The sequence below is a fragment of the Hipposideros armiger genome, unplaced genomic scaffold, assembly GCF_001890085.2.
Source record: "Hipposideros armiger isolate ML-2016 unplaced genomic scaffold, ASM189008v1 scaffold_391, whole genome shotgun sequence".
NCBI classification, from domain to species: domain Eukaryota; kingdom Metazoa; phylum Chordata; class Mammalia; order Chiroptera; family Hipposideridae; genus Hipposideros; species Hipposideros armiger.
The window spans coordinates 363,685-382,294 of record NW_017731741.1 but is presented as its reverse complement, the minus strand read 5'-3'; the positions used below and the strand labels follow the sequence as shown (position 1 = coordinate 382,294).

General features: G+C 37.2%; 1 long non-coding RNA gene across 1 annotated transcript in view; it reads left to right on the top strand.

The window, feature by feature from the left end:
• The window catches only part of LOC109393838 (uncharacterized), a 70,552-nt gene that overhangs the window by 1,188 nt on the left and 50,754 nt on the right, over positions 1 to 18,610 (top strand). Inside the window, exon 2 of the long non-coding RNA XR_002126334.1 lies at positions 4,422 to 4,520. This is a non-coding gene — a long non-coding RNA (uncharacterized LOC109393838). The remainder of the gene's footprint in view (positions 1 to 4,421; positions 4,521 to 18,610) is intronic.

Genomic DNA, 18,610 nt, shown 5'->3' with positions numbered 1-18,610 from the left:
ACACACACACACACACACAGAGCTAATTCTGAAACTGGAAGTTCAGCTAGAAAACAAGATCATTTGGGCATAAGCTAACATATATTCAGTGTTTTGAAACAAATTGCAAATAATTGTGGAAAATCCTACATGTGAAAGTTTGAATTTATTCTGTGCATATTTCCCAAAGGTGAAAGCTCAGAAATTTCCTTCAGAAAAAATGCTCTGGGCTGATATTCTGTGACTATGAATGGGAGCCCATTCATTAAAGTCTGCTTGAACCCAGCAGTGTTCTTTTTGGCAGGTCAGATCTGCCTTTGTTTTCTGCCAGCTTCTTACTATTTTCTTAGTTCTAAATAGTGATGTTATATGCTTTACCAATTCAGGTACAGGGTATATTCTATTTTTTTGTGTTTTAATGTAATTTTTATTGACATATATTAAGAACAAACCATAGCGAGAAGTATATAGTTGGTACTCTTCCACCCAACTTGATTCTCTCATTTCCTTCACCTGCCTGGCTCTTCTAGATCCATTTTAGCTTTTATATTGAAGTAAAATAAACAGAATTTACAGACTGGTACACGTCTCATAAGTGCACAGGCAAATACTTTTCATCAACTGAATATATCTTCATAACCACGATTCAGATAAAAAGCAGAATATTATCAGCACCCATAAAAGATCTTCTTTGTGTCACCTAGTCATAGCTTACCCCAAGGATAATTACGATCCTGATTTCTAACAACATAATTTATATTTTGTGAAAGTGACATCATGTGGCATATACTTGTTTTGGGATAGCTTTATTCCTCCAACATTATGTTTGTGAAATTCATCCATATGCTTGCATATAGTTATGGAATATTCATTCTTACTACTGTGTGGTATTCTGTTATATGAATACATCGTAATTTGTTTACCCATTCTATGTTAGTAGGCATTTGAGTAATTTTTAGTCTGGGATTATTACAAATAATGATGCCCTGAACATTCATTTTGGTGAAGATATTGTGCATTTATGTTGAGAAACTACATACTTAGTAGTGAAATTATTAGGTCACAGAGTACGCTTCTGTACACTTTTGGTGGTTAGTATCAAAGAGTCCTTCAAAGTGACTGCACCAATTTATATTCCTGCCATCAGTGTTTGAGAGTGCCAGTTGCCCTGCAACTTTGCCTACGTTTGGTATGGTCAGTCTTTAAGTTGACTTAGTCTGGTGGATATCTAAGACTCTCACTGTGGTTTTACTTTGAATTTCCCTGATAATCAAAAATTCACATTTCTTGGGTATTCAGATATCCATTTTTGTGATGTGTCTATTTGTTTAAAAAATTGGCTCACTGTCTTTTTTGTTGATTAATTAAGAGTTATTATATATTCTGAATATACATTTTTGTAGGCTGGATAAATATTGATAGGGATATCTCTCTCTCTCTCTCTCTCTCTCTCTATATATATATATATATATATATATATATATATGCATTTTCACTCTTAATAGTATTTTGATAAACAGAAGTTCCTAATTTTAATGTAATCCAGTTTATCAATTGTTTTCTTTAAGACTACTAGTGCATTATGAGTCCTGTTTAAGAAACTTTGCCTGCTCCAAAATAATAAAAATATTTTTCTGTTTTCTCCTAGAAGCTTTAATGTTTTACCTTTCATATTTAGCTCTACAATATACCTAGAATTGACCTTTATTTGTGATGTAAGAGCCAAGTTTTACACATATATATATATATATCCAGATGACCCAACACCATTTACTGAGAGATGGTTTATTTGCCTCTGTTTGGCAGTGCCACCTTAATCAAAACTATAGTATTCATATATGTGTATTTATTTCTGGGCCCTGTAGTCTGTTCCATTGATCTATTTATCTATCTTTACATTTTCTCTTTATTACTGTTGCTTTATAATACCTGGTAGTCTTAATATCTGGTAAAGTAAATCCTTCAACTTTATTCTTCTTTTGCAAGAATAGTCTGGCTATTCTCAGCCCATTATATTTCCATATAAACTATTATATCACTATCTGATTCTCTGTGGATCTATTTTTATTGTCTATTTTTTCCCCTTGCTTCTCTGTTAAATTATTCAATGGCTTACCATTACCCAGAGGAAAAAGTCTGAGTTCCTTATCATAACATGAAAGTTTCCTTGCATTTCCATGATTACTAATGAGGCAATCAAATATTCATAAGTTTCTCAGATCTTCAGTTTTGTTACGTGCCTAGTAAAGTGTTTTGACCATGTTTAAAATGGGTCTTTTCTAGTTTTCAAGAGAGCTCTTTATTTATTCAGTAAATACAGGTATTTGTCTTTACCAAGTTCTCTTTTCCATTACCTACCACCTTCATTTCTCAATGTGTAGTCTAGTAACATCAAATGACTTATAGTAAAACCATACATGTTATTTTAGTTATTCTGCTGGCATACCCATCCCATTCCTTCTTAATCTGGCCAACTCTTACTCATTGTGCATAATTTAACTTAGGCCCGATTTCCTTTCATAATGTCTTCCCTTCGCCCCTCCCCTTAGGATGGCTCCTACATCACTCTGTGCTTATCTCTGTCTTGGAATTTACCTTACTATATCAAAGTTATCCTTTTATGTGTCTGCCCTATATTATATGTCTTTTTCGTATCTGTGCACCATCACCTTGCACAATTCATGACTCCTATTACATATTTAAGTCACTCAACATTGATGACAATCTCCAGTCTAGACAGTGCTTGCCTAAGAGCAGCTGCTCAACAACTTGAAGCCTTCTGTGTATATTTGTTGCAGCTGTTTTCATATGTGACACTAATTTTTGCATCCATAACAATTGAGTGAGATGATACTCAGTAATAACCCAAGAGGTTATGGTGCTAAAGTCTTCTGATTTTATAAAGAAGTGTGGACTTGAAGTCCAAGTGGAGGTTTCTCACCTTGAGAGGCTTGGCAACTTCCACTTTCTGGTCTTCAAGGTGTCAGATCTGGCTCCCTTCTTAGATCCATGCAGGCTAATCTAATAATTACAGCTGCCCCTCTAAAGAAGCTTGGGCTCCAAGTTCAAGTGGAGACTCCTCACTTGCAGAGAGTTAGAGTTCAATCAACTGCCTCAGATTGTTATACCTCTTTAAGGGAATGCCAAGCAGGAGAAATGCTTCAACTAACATCTGATTATTAATGGAAATGAAATAAATAGCTTACCCCACCCACACACACTCTTACTGCATTCAAATGATAACCAACATGTTTAAGTGCTGCTCTAAGACCTTCTTTATGCAAATAATTTATATACTATTTCATCAGCCCCAGTGGGCTGGATTGAAATCGTACGTAGGTAAGAACAACTGTTTCTGATGACTTTGACTTCCGTGTGATAGAATGTCACCCTTTCTCTGTGGTTACATTTCTCAGCATAAGCGATGTTTAGCCTGTGTGTATGCTGAGTGGGGAGGGGGGAATCAAGTAGGAATAGATTGTGCTGCCAACCAGAATCAGTTGTTTCTTGTAGTTGAACTGGATTTTCCCAAAGAAGTGTTTCATTGAGATGTTTGCTTCAAAATGACTCTGTTCTGCTGCAGTGAGGAGAGACTTCCAGTTAAAACATTTAATTAGTTCCCAATTTAGACAGCCAGGATGATCAGTCAGCCTGTGTTTTGGAGCCTGAGTCTGTACATTCCTTGGGATTGGTGAGTCTTGCCCAACGGATGTGGTCAACTGTGAACAGTTTGTATGCAATTCACATCATAGAAGAGGTTTTTCTCCAGCCCTTTGAAGGACAACTAAAAGGGATTAGGAAAAGGTGGATGATACAGAGGTAATACGCCTATCTTCTCCTGAATCTCCCCACAGAAGCATTTAGTAAGGTTGTCTCCAGTCTTAGAAGTGGCAGAAACTAGGAAGAGTATCATGGAACTAAAGTGAACAGGAATCTGGTTTAAACTGGTTAGATTATTTTCATTCACTTTCAGGGTAATCCTGACCTGGGGTAGTGGCTTTAGACCCACTGTACTAGTATGTGTATTGTATGTCTGTGAAAAATTCAATCCTCCAGTCAAGCTAACTTTTCTCTTTATTTCTGTGGTATAAATCTAACCTCCTTTTTCTGTCTATACCCCATGATCGGAAGCTCTTACCCAAATTCTATACAATAGTTAACGTGTATGTTAGCCTAATGAGTTTATAATTCTTTGCTGTGAGAATGGCTTCAGCTTTTCTAAGTTCCTTTTAATTAAGGGGCCCTTGAGAAGACGAGTGCTTTTTGATAATTGCCAGCCCAGCCTAGCATTGAATGTTTTAGAATTAGCAAATAGCATCAGTTCCTACATTGCCCATGACATTTCACATTACTCTGCTTTTAACTATGTCCTTTACTTACCCAGAATGCACTTGCCCCTGTCTTCATCTGTGTAACAATAATTCAAAGGTTATTTCTTCCAGAAAATCACCTCTGAACCCTCCAGTTGGATGAAGAGCCTTCCTCTGAGCTCCCTTCTGCCATCATCATCAACATAGTGCCTGGCATCAGAGGGCCTCAGTGTGAGTGAATGCATGGTGTTTACATCCTATGTTGAGTTATCTTCAGTGTGTCTCTGTTGACTAGACTATGAGCCTCTTGAGATCAGGGACCTATTTTATTCATATTATTCATATTTGTATTCCCAGAGTTCAGCCAAAAGCCTGAATGGAATATGGAGAGTGCTCAGTAATTGTTTGATAACAGATGGGAAACATTTTAATACCTTGAAAACTACTAGAACTGGGCCCCTTCCAGAAGGCAACACAATTTTGAAATATTTTCCAGTGTCAGAATTCCCCAAGACGCTGAAGCCAAGAGCTCACAGACAAACATGCTGCCATGTATCACGTACACATGTCCTCGTGCCTCAGGTTATTCAGCTGGCGAAGGGAAAGTGTCGGTGATTTACAAAGGATTTTTGCTAGTAGATACAAAAGCTCTCTGAGCTGCAGGAGCCTAATTGACATGGTCGGATAAAGAAGGTTCTTATGAAGAATAACTTACAGAAGGAAGTTTTGCTAATGTCAACGATTTGTGGGGGAGAATCAGAGCAGAAATACAAAGTAAATGAAGACCCTTTATCAGTGAATCATTTGGATAAATTCATAATGGTTCACCGAATGAAACTCTATATTTTCTTTTCACATTTCATTGTTTTTGATACGACAGCTGAGTTAAAACAGGGAAGATAAAAGAAAAAAAAACATGTGGGCTAAATGGCTAAATAATACATAGTTTGATACATATGTCTTATTAATTCAGAGCTTATTTTTATAAATAAGTGTTGTGAGCTTTGTAATGGGCAATGAATGTTTAAAGTTGAGTGTAAAGGATAACATCCTTGGAAAGCTTTTTGAGATAATTTAGTCTCTGTTTCAGAAATTAATATGAATAAAAATGAGAATGCTTTATCTAGGGGAACCCAATAGTACTGAAAGTATATATATTTAATGATCTGGAAATTTGTTTCTTTATTCTTAATCGTTGTGCAAAATGGTAAGAATTTTGTTTCCTTGGGTTTTAAAATGTGATATTCTACTTACGGTCAAATGCCCAAAGAGCACTGAAACCCATAGAAAGTAAGAATGGAAATGGGTGTTAAAACCAAAAGCAAAATAGTCTACAACAAAACAAAACATAAACACTTTTGAAGAATAAGGCCTATGGGAAAACTAATAGTCAAATGTGAGACTGCTAAGGTCACCCTTACAGTGATGTGGGTACCTAATAGGAGATGGCCAAATAAATTATCTTATCAGATTTTTGGTATCTTAGGTTTCTGGGTTATTATAAGGGATTACCATTATTCTGAAGAAAGCAATCTTTTATTTTTACTTGCATGGGAAGCACAATTATTCATAAGCTAGGAATATCTTTGCAGAAGCTTGAAAGCAGATACGTCAAATACTTGATATGCTTAGAAAGGAGCTGTGAGTTTGAACTGGTACAAGTTTTGGCAAGTCTGTTAGTTCACACTGTTACAACACAAATCCCAGGTTTTGACTTGTGCTTCAGTAAATTCACACTCACATCATACCTGTTAATATGCATGAGCTGAAAAACAAGACAGCCAAATAGAATATAAATTGGCTTGATCTTCAGTTAACTTGAATTATTTTCTAGGTTTATTGCAGCTTCACTCCAACTTTCTTCCCAGTGTTTAAATATATGAAATTGAAGTGGTGATAGTAATATTGGCCATCTGGTTTGAGAGACTGCTATAAATTCTAAAATTTTTTCCAAGAAATACTATTTATATACACAATGTAAATAAAATGAAAATAAAAGGATCACCTTCACTTTCTTTGGTAACTGTTGTAAATGGCACATTTAAAAATGTACTCCAGGAGGTTATAATTTAATGTCATAGAATACTACACAGTATCACTGCATTTAGAGAGTATATTTTACGTTGCTGTGCTTTGAAATGTTACCCTCTTGGACCATTGCCTCCATTTGTCCTTGTCCCATTTTCCCACTCGACTCTTGGCCTGCAGCTTTGAAAACAATACTTCTTATATTATTTCACATATAGTTTTCACTCTCCTACCTTCCAGGTGGCACTGGCAAAATCAAAATTTTTTGCCTGCAAGGCAGAGAGAGAGTTCTCCCCACATAAACAGAGCTGAGAGCTCTGGCACATTCTTTGACTTTCCTAAAAGGGGTGGAAGGTTGTGTGGTTGTATTAAAATTGTGATAATATATACTGATAACAAAAGATGAATGCAAGTCATGTTTGACTTCTGCAGTTACACATTGCTACTCTAATTCAGTTCAACTTTAAAAACAAATACATAGATAACATTTCTTAAAATGAATATACATTTTTTTGGCACCCCCCAGTCTGTATGTATATCTGTGGTCTCTGTGCTTGGAAATGGCGCCATACTGATACTTTTCTTCACATGAGGGGATAGAGGGGACAGTACCAGAGGATGAGAGGATTTTCTACTGACTGCATAATTGTGAGGACTGCCCTTGATTTTTCAATGTCTCTCCTAAGGCTTCTACCTTCATTTTGTTTAAATTTTTCATTTTGTTTAAATTAAGCCATTCTACTGCTTGTTGTCAGCCATGTTGGTTAGCCTTCATGAGTTTACTACTTAAACATAGTGGTTGTTGGGCTGGCCAAGTGGCTCAGTTGGTTAAGAGCTCACTCAAGAGTTTGAGCTCTGAGCAACAGCGGTTCGATTCCCAACTCGAGCTGAGCAGCCACTGAGCTGCCAACAGGTGGCAGGATGGTTCAGCTAAAAGAAAAAAAAAAGGTAGTGGTTGTTAAATTTTTAGCCTCAATATCCCTTTATAATCTTAAAAGTTATTGAGAACCCCACAGAGCTTTTGTTTATGTGGGCTATATCTATTGATATTAGATGTTAAAACTAAGAAACAAAATATTTGCTGCCCTTAAGAGTGGATTTATTTGTTAGTTACCCCATCAGTCTCTGTTCTACCCATTTCTATTCAGCTGCAGGTAGTGAAGTCCCTTACCTTTAGACCAAGCCCAATCTTTCTGCATTCAACCTGTATCCAGTGTGTCTGAAGAGAGCTATTTGCCCAGCATTCACAACTCAGCTTTGTATTAGTTTTTAAATTCTAGATAATGTTGTCTATGTCCCCACCAACACCCTACATGTAGCCCAACCTTAAACTTCAGCCTGTGCTGATATGATCCTGATGTCTCTACCTACCTTTTTAATACCGACTGGTATTACTCATTCTCCAAGTCTATCAGACACTCATGACAAGAATGCTGTTGTCACATATTCCTGTGTACTGCCTGCCTACCTCTTTGCTGTTCTAGTCACCTGCTAGGTAGTCAGGATTCTGTGAGTATTGACATCTGCCTGAATGCTGCTCAGGTTTGGACACAGTTTTGTTCTGACCTCCTCACCCAATCTGGGGCCAGCTCTAAAGATAAATTGATTTCCATGAGTTAAACCCCACTACATTCCAATTTATTTTCTTCTCCACTGGTCTGCCTTCATGAGTCAAGAACCTACAAGTCATCTTTTTATTCCATCTTCATTATCATCATCTCCATCATCTTTTTCAACTTCACAAGCAGTTATCAGAAGAGCCCTCAGCAAATCTCCTGATGACTACCCCAATGTGACTGGATAAATCTTAAAAAAAAAAAAATTCAGAATCTTCTCAGTATTGCTTCTCAGTAAGCACTAATCTCACTTTTTATACTCCCTTTTCTATTATTACATATCACAGATGTTTGTTTGCGGAGATCCTGACACAAGCGTAGAGAAAGTACAAGGAGCAGCCTAGAGTCAGTGAGACCAGTTATGAGGATCTTCAAGGAATCTAGGTTAGAGCTCATAGTGGCCAAAACTAGGGAAGGCAGAGGTGTTGTACACAGGTGGAAAGACTAAGAAAATACTTAAGAGATAAAATCAGCAGGACTTGACTGACTGGATGTGTGGGTTATGATAGAGGCAATGTTTTTCTCTCATGGTTTAGACTATTGATGGACTAATTCTGCAGTTCTGTTGAAGATATAAGAAATGGAGACATCAGGCTTTTGGTAAATGATGGGTTCAGGGTCAAGCTATCTGTGGCATATCCTAGAGCAGTTAAATAATTGGACATATGTACTTTGTGTTCTAGTTTAAAACAAAAACTGGACTGGAAATATGTAATTGATGTAATCAGCATATAGACCATAACTGAAACACATAGGATAAGATTGTTCAGAGAGATAATATTCAGCAGTCCCCCCTTATCCATGGGGTATATGTTCCAAGACCCCCAGTGGATCCCTGAAACTATAGATAGTACCAAACTCTATGTATACCATGTTTTTTCCTGTACATGCATTCCTGTGATAAAGTTTAATTTATAAATTAGACACAGTTAAGAGATTAACAAAAACTAGTAATAAAATGGAACAATTATAACAATATACTGTAATAAAAGTTATGTGAATGTGGTCTCTCAAAATATCTTATTGTACTGTACTCACCCTTCTTTTTACGATGATAAGATATAATACCTATCTGATGAGATGAAGTGAGGTGAATGACATAGACATTGTGATGTAGTGTCAGGCTACTATTGACCTTCTGATGATATGTCAGAAGGAAGATCATCAAGCCATTGCGATGTCATGTTTTCCACCCACAAATTTAATGCTATTTCCATCTTAACTAAAACCTTACCATGCACTATGGCCATAACTTTTGCAGTTTGAGGTGCAACAGCAAAACTAGCACAATTGTTTTATCCTTCTTCACAATTTCATGTATAGAAGATTCATTATTACCATAGATCTTAGCAACCTCAGTATGCACATTTTTTCTTTCTTTATTAAGTCAAGAACTTTTACCCTTTCACTTTACAGCTTCTTTTTGGCATAGTTGAATTGCCAGCATCACCACTCTTGCACTTTGGGGCCGTTTATGAAGTAAAGTGAGGACCACTTGCACACAAATACTGTGATACCTCAACAGTCAGTCTGAAAAGCAGGAGGGCTGCTACACAATAGATGGAGAGTTACTACAGCAAGGATAAGCTGGACGAAGGGCTGATTCATGTCCCTGGGTGGGATTGAGATTTCATCATGCTACTCCGAACAGCACACAATTGAAAACTTCCAAATTGTTTATTTCTAGAATTTTTCATTTAATATTTTCAGACTCTGGTTGACCACACATAACTGAAACCGCAGAAAACAAAACCTCAGATAATGGGGGACTACTGTAGATGGAAAAGATGAGGGAGCCTAGAATTGAATGTGGAAGAACATCAGTTTTAATGGACTTTATAGCTAACATGTTTTCAATAACTATTATTGGGAAATCACTAAGCACTACTCAACATTTATCAAACCTTGTGAAAGGCCTTCAAGGAGAAAAGAAAACTCTGAAAATTAAAATGAGGTAAAGCATTATTATAGGATCCTTGTGACCCAAACTGTCACATATCCTGAAGCCATTTCAGTATTTCCAGGATTTTATCAGAAAAAGAGCATCTCCTTTAGAATTAAGATTAGACAGGGGAAGGATAAAGAGGGAACTATAGAGTTAATGGTATGAAGAGGCCAAAAGAGGGATTAATAATTAGCCTGGAGAGAAAGCAAGTCATTTCACACCCTGGAAAGAGTCAGCTAGATGAGAATGGTTGATGAGCTGTCATGTAGAGCTGGCTTTCTCTACTTTCTGGGATCCCTCTTACCCCCAGAGGGGATGGGATATGCACAGTGGTTTGGCAGAGGAAGAGCTAAGCAGACTGGAAATTCCTTAGCAACAGTAATCGCAACACCTTAAACAAGTGTTTCTTCAGTCCTTAGCCTCAACATTTCTTGACTCATTCTCAATACTGGGATGACTGAGGGAGAAAATTTTGTTTGATAAACTTCATCTACCACTTCCTAAACTTCAATAGAACTGCCTTCATAGGCAAATAATTAGGCTGTACTAGTCTGAAGTGAAAAAACAAAAAATCTCACAGTGTTTATAATGATGGGATTGGCCTAGACAGAATGACGATGCCATAATAGTGATAGTTCTCATAGTGCCAGGCCCTGGGGCAACTACATTATGCATATTCTCTCATTAAATCCTTGCAACCTTATACGTAATCTTTGCTTCCAAAGAAAAATAGTCCTAAATTTATGTGTTCCAATACATTCTTTCTGACCTTACTTATCTTTGCATGTGTATTTTATACTAAATAGTAAATATTGAATTATCTAGGCTTTAATTTGATTGGTTGCATTTATCTACAATTGCTAACATATGTCAAAGATTAAGACTTTATGATTGATGATTAAAGGAGATAACTTTCCTTTTAGTATAGCTTAGGAAAATGGTATTCTTCTAAGCCTATTTGAACCCAACCCTAAACTTCATTTCTTTTAATAGTTTGTGCTGTGACATTAAGGTGTCCTGAGTCTGCATATTTTGAAGAGACTCATGATTCTATAAAGCAAAATAAGTAAGGAGTCACCAAGTCAATATTCTTTTAATGGCAATTTCAGATTACATTTCTTTAGTATTAGAAAGTTTTGGGGTTTACTAACTAGGGGATTTGTACCGGGGGGGGGAACTATTGTTCTTTTGATTTATTATATATATTTTTCAAACTCAGAGAAGTACATTTAAGAATTATTAGTGTTATTGATAAACTACATAAGTTTCTTTTACAAAAAGAGTTGTATTATAAAGAGCTGTAATCTCTATGGTTTTATTTTGGATTCTTTTATATACTACTTTGAAAATTAAAACAAAACAAAGAAGATAAACAAAGTGTTGCATAGCCAAAGCTAACAAGCATGAACACGACCTGGCTGCATTAAATCTTTGGGATCCATCTCTGTTTCCATGAGCCAGTCCGTTTTCATCCTGTGTGTGCTCCCGATGTTTTTCCCAGGCCAGGCTCATGAGTCATCTTACATCCTATCCCCACCTTGTTCAGATGTCTGAGAGGAAAGGACAAGATAAAGTTCGATTACCCTTTACAATGAGGGCAGTACACTCTCCTTAAGACCAGAGTTGATGGATATCTCCAATTAAAAAGATCTCCAATTAAAAACATCTGTGATACCAGGTTCTTCTTGAATGTCTCCTCTATGTCATCTTAGGCTCTTTTGTTGGCTATTTTTCACAATTCTCCTGAATAATATTGGTGTTCTCAATCATTGCCTATTCTCCTGAGCAATATTCTCCATAACTATAGCTTCAAGGACCATATGCTGATGATCTCCAAATCTCTATGCCATTTCTCATCTTCAGGTCACCTATACAGGTTGCCTATTGCACATTCCACTGGATGATCCTTAAGTAACTCAGACCCTGTATGTGCCAAAGTGAACTCCTCACTGTCTCTTCACATCTTCATAATTGTCTTTTCCTCCTTCCTTCAGTTAAAGGCTCCAAAGTCACCAACTCACAAGAAGGATGGTATTTGTTACAATACTTTTGGCTGTAAGTAATGGAAAACTCTGACTCAGCTGGCTCTGTGAGGAATTTATTATCTCACACAATAAGAAGTCTAAAGTTATGGCACTTCATGGCTGGTCAACTCACTGTTTCAATATCACCAGAAGGATCTAGGTATTTTCAGCTTCCCGTGTGGCCAGCCTTGGCTTATATACCTCTTTTGTAGACTAGTTGTGAGTTGACTTCAGCTGTTCCAGATTTCACAACCTCAAGAAAATATCCAGGGATGGAAAAAGAATGTTCCTCTTCATTGTGACTCTTCTTAAGATTATGACATGTGTTTTTACCCAGGGCTGAGCACCTAGCCTACTCCCTGCTTCCAGTATGGGAAGTGAGGTCTAGAAAAAGAGAAATAGATTTGTTGTCTTTATCTTAGTTTTAATCTTATTAAGCCATAGTCTATGATTGGAATACCTAGTAACAGAGTTATCCTCCTGCCACAAACAACCAGAAAACTGGATAAAACAGGTAACATTGACAAAAGGAATTGGACAATAGGCAGCCAGAACTGTGATGTCTGAACGAAAGGAAACAAATGAGGTGAGCCCAGCAAACGTTCTTATTTTCTGCCTGAAGGCACTTACCTGACCCTGAGCCACATAGCAAGAACCCAAGCAGAGCAGTTCAATTTAACAGAGTTGAGGAGATACAGATTGGATTTCAGGGATATAGAGAGAGCTGGAATTTTAGGGTAAATCACCAGTGAGAAGTATGCTATGCAGAGAAAGATCTGCACATTTCTGATTGAGGTCCCTTGAGTCTGTTGCTGAATACTAAACCATGCATGCACAGGATAAAACTCCACAAAACTGGGCAGAAAGCGACCAGCTGAAGGGGGAGCTGTAGGCTGAACAATTCCTGGGGTTCACGTATAATTCATGTATGGGGGAAAAGATTATTCACCTTTCCCTCTCTGAAGTAGGCATAGCAATTTGATCTAATTAGGCCATCGAGAGACATGTGCTATATAGACACAAAAGGTCAGTTCTAAGGGCTGAATACCGTGTTTTAAGCTCTTCGAAATGACAAGCCCCCACTGTATTTGTGTTTCTCTGGCCACCAGAACTGATCCTTCCTTTCCCATTTGAACATAAATGGGGAAAAGCAAAGATGGCAAGCTGAGTTAAGTTTCACGGTTAACTCTGAATGCTCTTTAAAGCACCTAAGCAAAGTGCAAGTTGATGCAGCTTTGTTTGCACTTAAATCTACATGACGCACCTTTTCAAGGTTCCCTAATTTTCGCCCTTGCTGAGAGCCACGTGCAAGGTCATCCAGCTGGTGAGAATAAACAGCCATTCAGGGCTTTTGGCTTTCTGTGTGTGTGAGTCACGGAGGGGTGCTTGTTAGTGTTATGAAAGATAAACACGTGGCACTTCTCTAAAACCTGTTTCAGGAAACCCAACAGGACGGAACAGATAGCCATTGTTTAGAGCCTGTCGTGTTATGAGACTAAAGTAGGAAATACATACTTAGGGAAGACTAAACCTTTGATGGATAAGAAATTGAAAATGCTTGTAATTAAACTGAAATTAAGTCAGTGGTGACAGAGTGTTTTGGGGGTATGTGTGAAAAGATATAGTGGCGTGAGAGCAAGAAAATGGCTTAAGATCAATGTGTTGCCAAGTTCAGTTGGATCAGAGGTAATCATAAGAAAACAAAACAAAACACTGGAGAAAACCTGATTACTCTTAGACTAGACTTGACCATGTCCATGAGAAAAAAAAATTGCTGAAGCCTTTTTGCTAGAAGTGAATCTACAACTCTATTCCTACATGGCAATGGCTACTTTGATAATACAATGTAGTACATAGACTCACCAAAGCCTAGTTTGCCAAGGAACCCCAAAATAGCATCTTTCTGTGGAAGCTTGTCCGTGCCTTAAGACTTGGGATTTTGCACATCTATGAAAGCACTTGAGGAATAACCCAAATCTAGTAATCCTTTTACATGCAAGTGAAAGGGTCCCTGCCCTCAGCCCTGCACTTTAAGCCCTACTTATCACAAACATAGGATAATTCAATTTAGTAAAGAAACTGGGTAGGCCAGCCGAGTGGCACGATGGTTAAGAACTGGCTTGGGATGCCAGAGGACCCCGGTTCGGATCCCACATATGAAGGCCAGTGACACTGCCCTCTACAGCTAAGATGCTGAATGGCAGCTCGACCTGGGGCTGGGCTGCCGTGGGTCACCGGCGACGGCGTAGGCTGCATTGCCTTGCTTCAGTGGGTTGCCATGGGCTACCGTGTGTAGCCAGCAGCCAGCGTGAGCGGCCATCCAGAAGCCAGCAACTGATCTGCCTCGTCCGGGAAGAGCGCAATGATGGTGCCAACTTGGGCCAGTGAAGCAACGTCCTCCACAACTAGACTGAAGAACAAAAAGACAGCAACTTGTCTGTTCCCCTTCCCCAATTACCCAGCGCTGTTCCCATCCCCCAGTTCCCCAATAAAAAAATCTTAAACAAACAAAAAAAGAAACTGGGTGCCCTTACTATGGATCTAGAGCTCAGCACTGACAGAGCACAACCTGTAACCTTAAACATCCATGCTTGTGACTAACAGTGTTCAGGCTCCAGGGAAATCTTGTGCCTTGTGTCCTAGAAAAACTGATTATATCTGGGTCACTGTTGTTGAAAAGAAAAACTGCTTTGGAATGGAGGTAAGATTAAAACAGCAGAAGCCCTTAGGTAAGAGAAAATATAGTAACTAATTTATCAAATCCCTCCTCTCATGTAATGTGAATGCATATTCATTCTTTCATAATGAAGTGTTTCCCAGTCGTGCTAAGCAACCATTTTTCTTGCTAGTCTTTGTTTTCTAATTTGTGTTTCCAGAGATACAAACTAGTGTGGTATTCATAACAGTTGCATATGGTAGCTATGGGACATTTCACAATATTTAAAAAATTCATATTTCTCTTAAATTTCTATACCTACTTTATTAGTCATCCAGATATCAATGGGCCATCAGCAGAACACTCAGACATGCTCAACAAAAATTCATCTCTTGTCTTTAATAATTTGCCAAATTTAAGATATATAAAAACCATAGATTTATACATATTTCCAATTTTGTCATTATGACTATTATATATGTCAAGGTAAGAGAATGAAACACATATTTTACAGTGTGTTAACTTGTTTTATAACTTAAATATTCAGACATATGGTATGTTGGCCTCCGATTTCATTCTTAACTTGAGCCCTGCATCCTTACCCCGTTCCTGTTTGACCACACTTGATCCAGCACTATCCAAGTGACCGAGTTAGGTGACCTGGCTTACTATTGGATTGTAGGAAAAGTCATGACGCACTTTTGCAAGAAAAACATGGAAAAAAATACGTCATGACTTTTCTGACTCCCCAATAGTACTGACATTTCAACAAGGAAAGGAAGTGATGTTTTCTCAACCTGAAAATATTTTACTATTCACTCAGAAAATATTGTTCCATGCCTTGGGCTCTGGTGATGCAGTTTTATTTCTAAAGAAGATTTTATTTCCCTGGAAAATAGCCATCATTTTTATGTTCTGCCTCTTAAAGTTTTGTCACTGAAATTTCTATGCCATGAGTTGCAATACAGGCCATGTGCAGAATAAATTCTGGTCCTGTGTAGAGAAAGATTTAGGGAAATCTTCACATTTCAAAGGTCACTCCATACTATCCACAGCACTTTATAATAACTCCATCCCTCATTTATCAGGGTTCTAGAAATGTTATGTTATGAATTGTGTGTGGGGATAATAACATAGGAAGTCAAATTAGCCCATTTGCATGTACACACACACACACACACACACACACATTTATAAGGAATTTACCTCTGTAAAAAAACTAAGATATTGAGAAGTAAGAAAAAAATATTAACTCTACATTAGGAGCTGATGTAATGCCCAGGAAAATTTTTTTTCTATAATACTAGTAAAAGCCATCTATTATGACAAGTGGCCCAGAGTAGAGAGAATATAGTGATGTGTCTTCAGAACAAATGACAAAGATGGGACCCCACCCTAAGGGAGTCCAACAGCTAGGATGAATAATGCATGCCTTCTGCTTTTTTATTTCATTTTACTAATGAGAGAGTCAAATCTTTGAATGAACCATCCAACAGGATGCGTCTCTACTAACATGAGAATCACATGATTTCCAGGTTCCAAGATGAGTGCCTCCACTCTCTCTTTCTCTTCCCACAAGTCCAGAACTATTTGGACCTGTCCTGATGCAGATTTTGTTCTCAATTATTTCTTAACTACCTCTGAATAGAGACTTATTACTTTTCTTTTGAAAAAAAGTTAGGAACCCTTGAATAGCGCTTTGAAACCAAGCTTAATAAGCCTTGCCCTTAAAACCATAACTTTGAGAATATCATTACTAAAGATCGTGTATTTATTCCCAACATGTTTTGAAAACTTAGGATAAACTACTCGGATAATGATATTTAAACTTTAAGAGAAAATATAACATTTGGCTTTAAAAGTATGCCTGATTTTTCCTAAGAGTGTTGTCTGATATACAGTATGTCAATAAAATAATGACACCAAGTTTCTGATGGACTTAGTAGCATTAGGTTGACTCATAACACCCAAGATTTTTAAAAGGTGGTTTAAAATTAATTGAATTTTAAGAAATATTAGCAGAAGTTTACATCATTGGTAGACAATTATAGACACCCTCCCTTAAGTGTCTGTAAACCAGACTACTAATTTCCATGATGCCTTCGTCTGTGTCACAGAGAACGTCATCAGCTCTGCTTTGTTATTGGTTTTTATTTATTTTTTAAATTTCTTTTTCTTGTTAAAAATAAATTGCTTTGGATTAAAAACCCAATGTAGAATTTTCAAAGTGAAAATGATATTTAAATAAGATATTTGTGGCTGTTATGATTTTTTCTGCATAATATTGGAATCATACATAATAATGAAAATCAATATCTATTCACATTATTTTCCCCTTCCAATTTTCAATACTAAGCCTATTTTTTTCTATGTCTTGTCTCCCTTTCTCTTAAGCCATTTTATACATTTCTTAGTTTTCTAATTCTCAAATATATCTTTCTTGAGCATTAATTTATCTGCCCCACACTATTTCATAGGCATTTTATTTATTTTATGTTTTTCCAACTTGGCTTGGTTCTCACTTCTAGTGCTTTTCTACAAGGATTCTCTGCTTTGTAATTTCTTTTTTTTAAAATGAAAATCTATGTGGCTTTTATGTAGTTGATTATTGGGCCCTTCTTCCAATTCCATCCTTTTCATTTCTTACTTCTTCACTCCTACAATCAATGTTTTCACTCATAAATTGAATATGGCTATCAAAGCTTAATTAATCTGGTGGACCATTTGATTACCAAAGTCTCAGACTTGTTTTCACCATTATCTACCCCACGCCTTGCCAGATTTGACATACTAGGGGCCCCTAACCGGAGGAAACTGTGCTTCTATAATTCTCTAACTAAAAATTTTTTAAAAGAAAATACTCATTTTTTTTAAGATAACTGCATGTTTAGATTGACCTCACCAGTCTTCAAATTTTGTCTTCTCTTTCCACCATAGCGTTCCTTACCTTCACTTAGAAAAATTATACTCTTCTCCAGATCATTGCCTCTAGTAACTCCATTTGGCTTTTAGAAATGAATCATGTGGACCTCTCATTCCTATTTAATCCTCATGCATGGTTCCAGTTAGCCAATCCCTGCTAAGTTTTAATTCAGGTTCTTCTTCACCTTGGGAGTGGAATCGGGAGGAAAGAAACTATTCCCGTGCCACCTTTTTACTTGGAAAATTTATTTCTTTTCCTACCACATGACCTTATCCCAATTCTCTTATATTCCTCCCCTTCTCCCTTTAAGCAGATTTTCCATATGTCAAGGTTTTAGCCCAGACCAATACCACCTCTGATCTATGGTTTTCAAAACTCCAACTACAGACAATGAAGAACCTCAAGTGCCACAAACACAGTAACTTGTCTCCTGTCAGGCCTCAGGACAATTCTGTAGATGTTCAGATATATACGTGTCTTATCTTTCTGTTGAAAATCCCCTTAGGACAGGAACTGAGTCTCTTTGATTTTCAACCAAACACCACACCCAGTAGATGACAAAACCAATTTAGAGTTGTGCCCAGGACTAAAACTAAAGAAAACATAAAGAAAATACACCAGTGAATTACTCATAGTAAGAATAAGAATTGTTTTGTTTTGGGAAATGTTTTAGTGTGTGCACACTAGGTCATATCCAGATTTTGAGAACCTCTGCACTCCAGTATAAGGACACAATAGATAGTTGGTATTTGGTCATTTAAGTTGTTAAAGGAAAAGTTGAGGAAAGATTTGGAAGAAGCCTGTCTATAAAATTATAAGGGTCTTCTGCTGCCTCCTCAATCTAAGTAGTCCCTGAGGTTGTCTCCTGAGCCTGTTGAGTACCTCATTCCCTGATTCAGAGCTTTTGGATGAGTCACCACTCCCTGAGGGAATTCATATGCTGATGTAAGCCGCAGGTTGAGCACAACCCATAAACTCTACTGTGGGTTTTCAGACACCCAAATGGGAAATTAATTATTTTTTTTTATTCTTTTTTTTCTTTTTTTTTATTGTTAGTTTCAGGTGTACAGAACAATACAATAGTTACCCTTTTTCACCCTCACCAGGTAACAACCCCCTTCCCCCATCT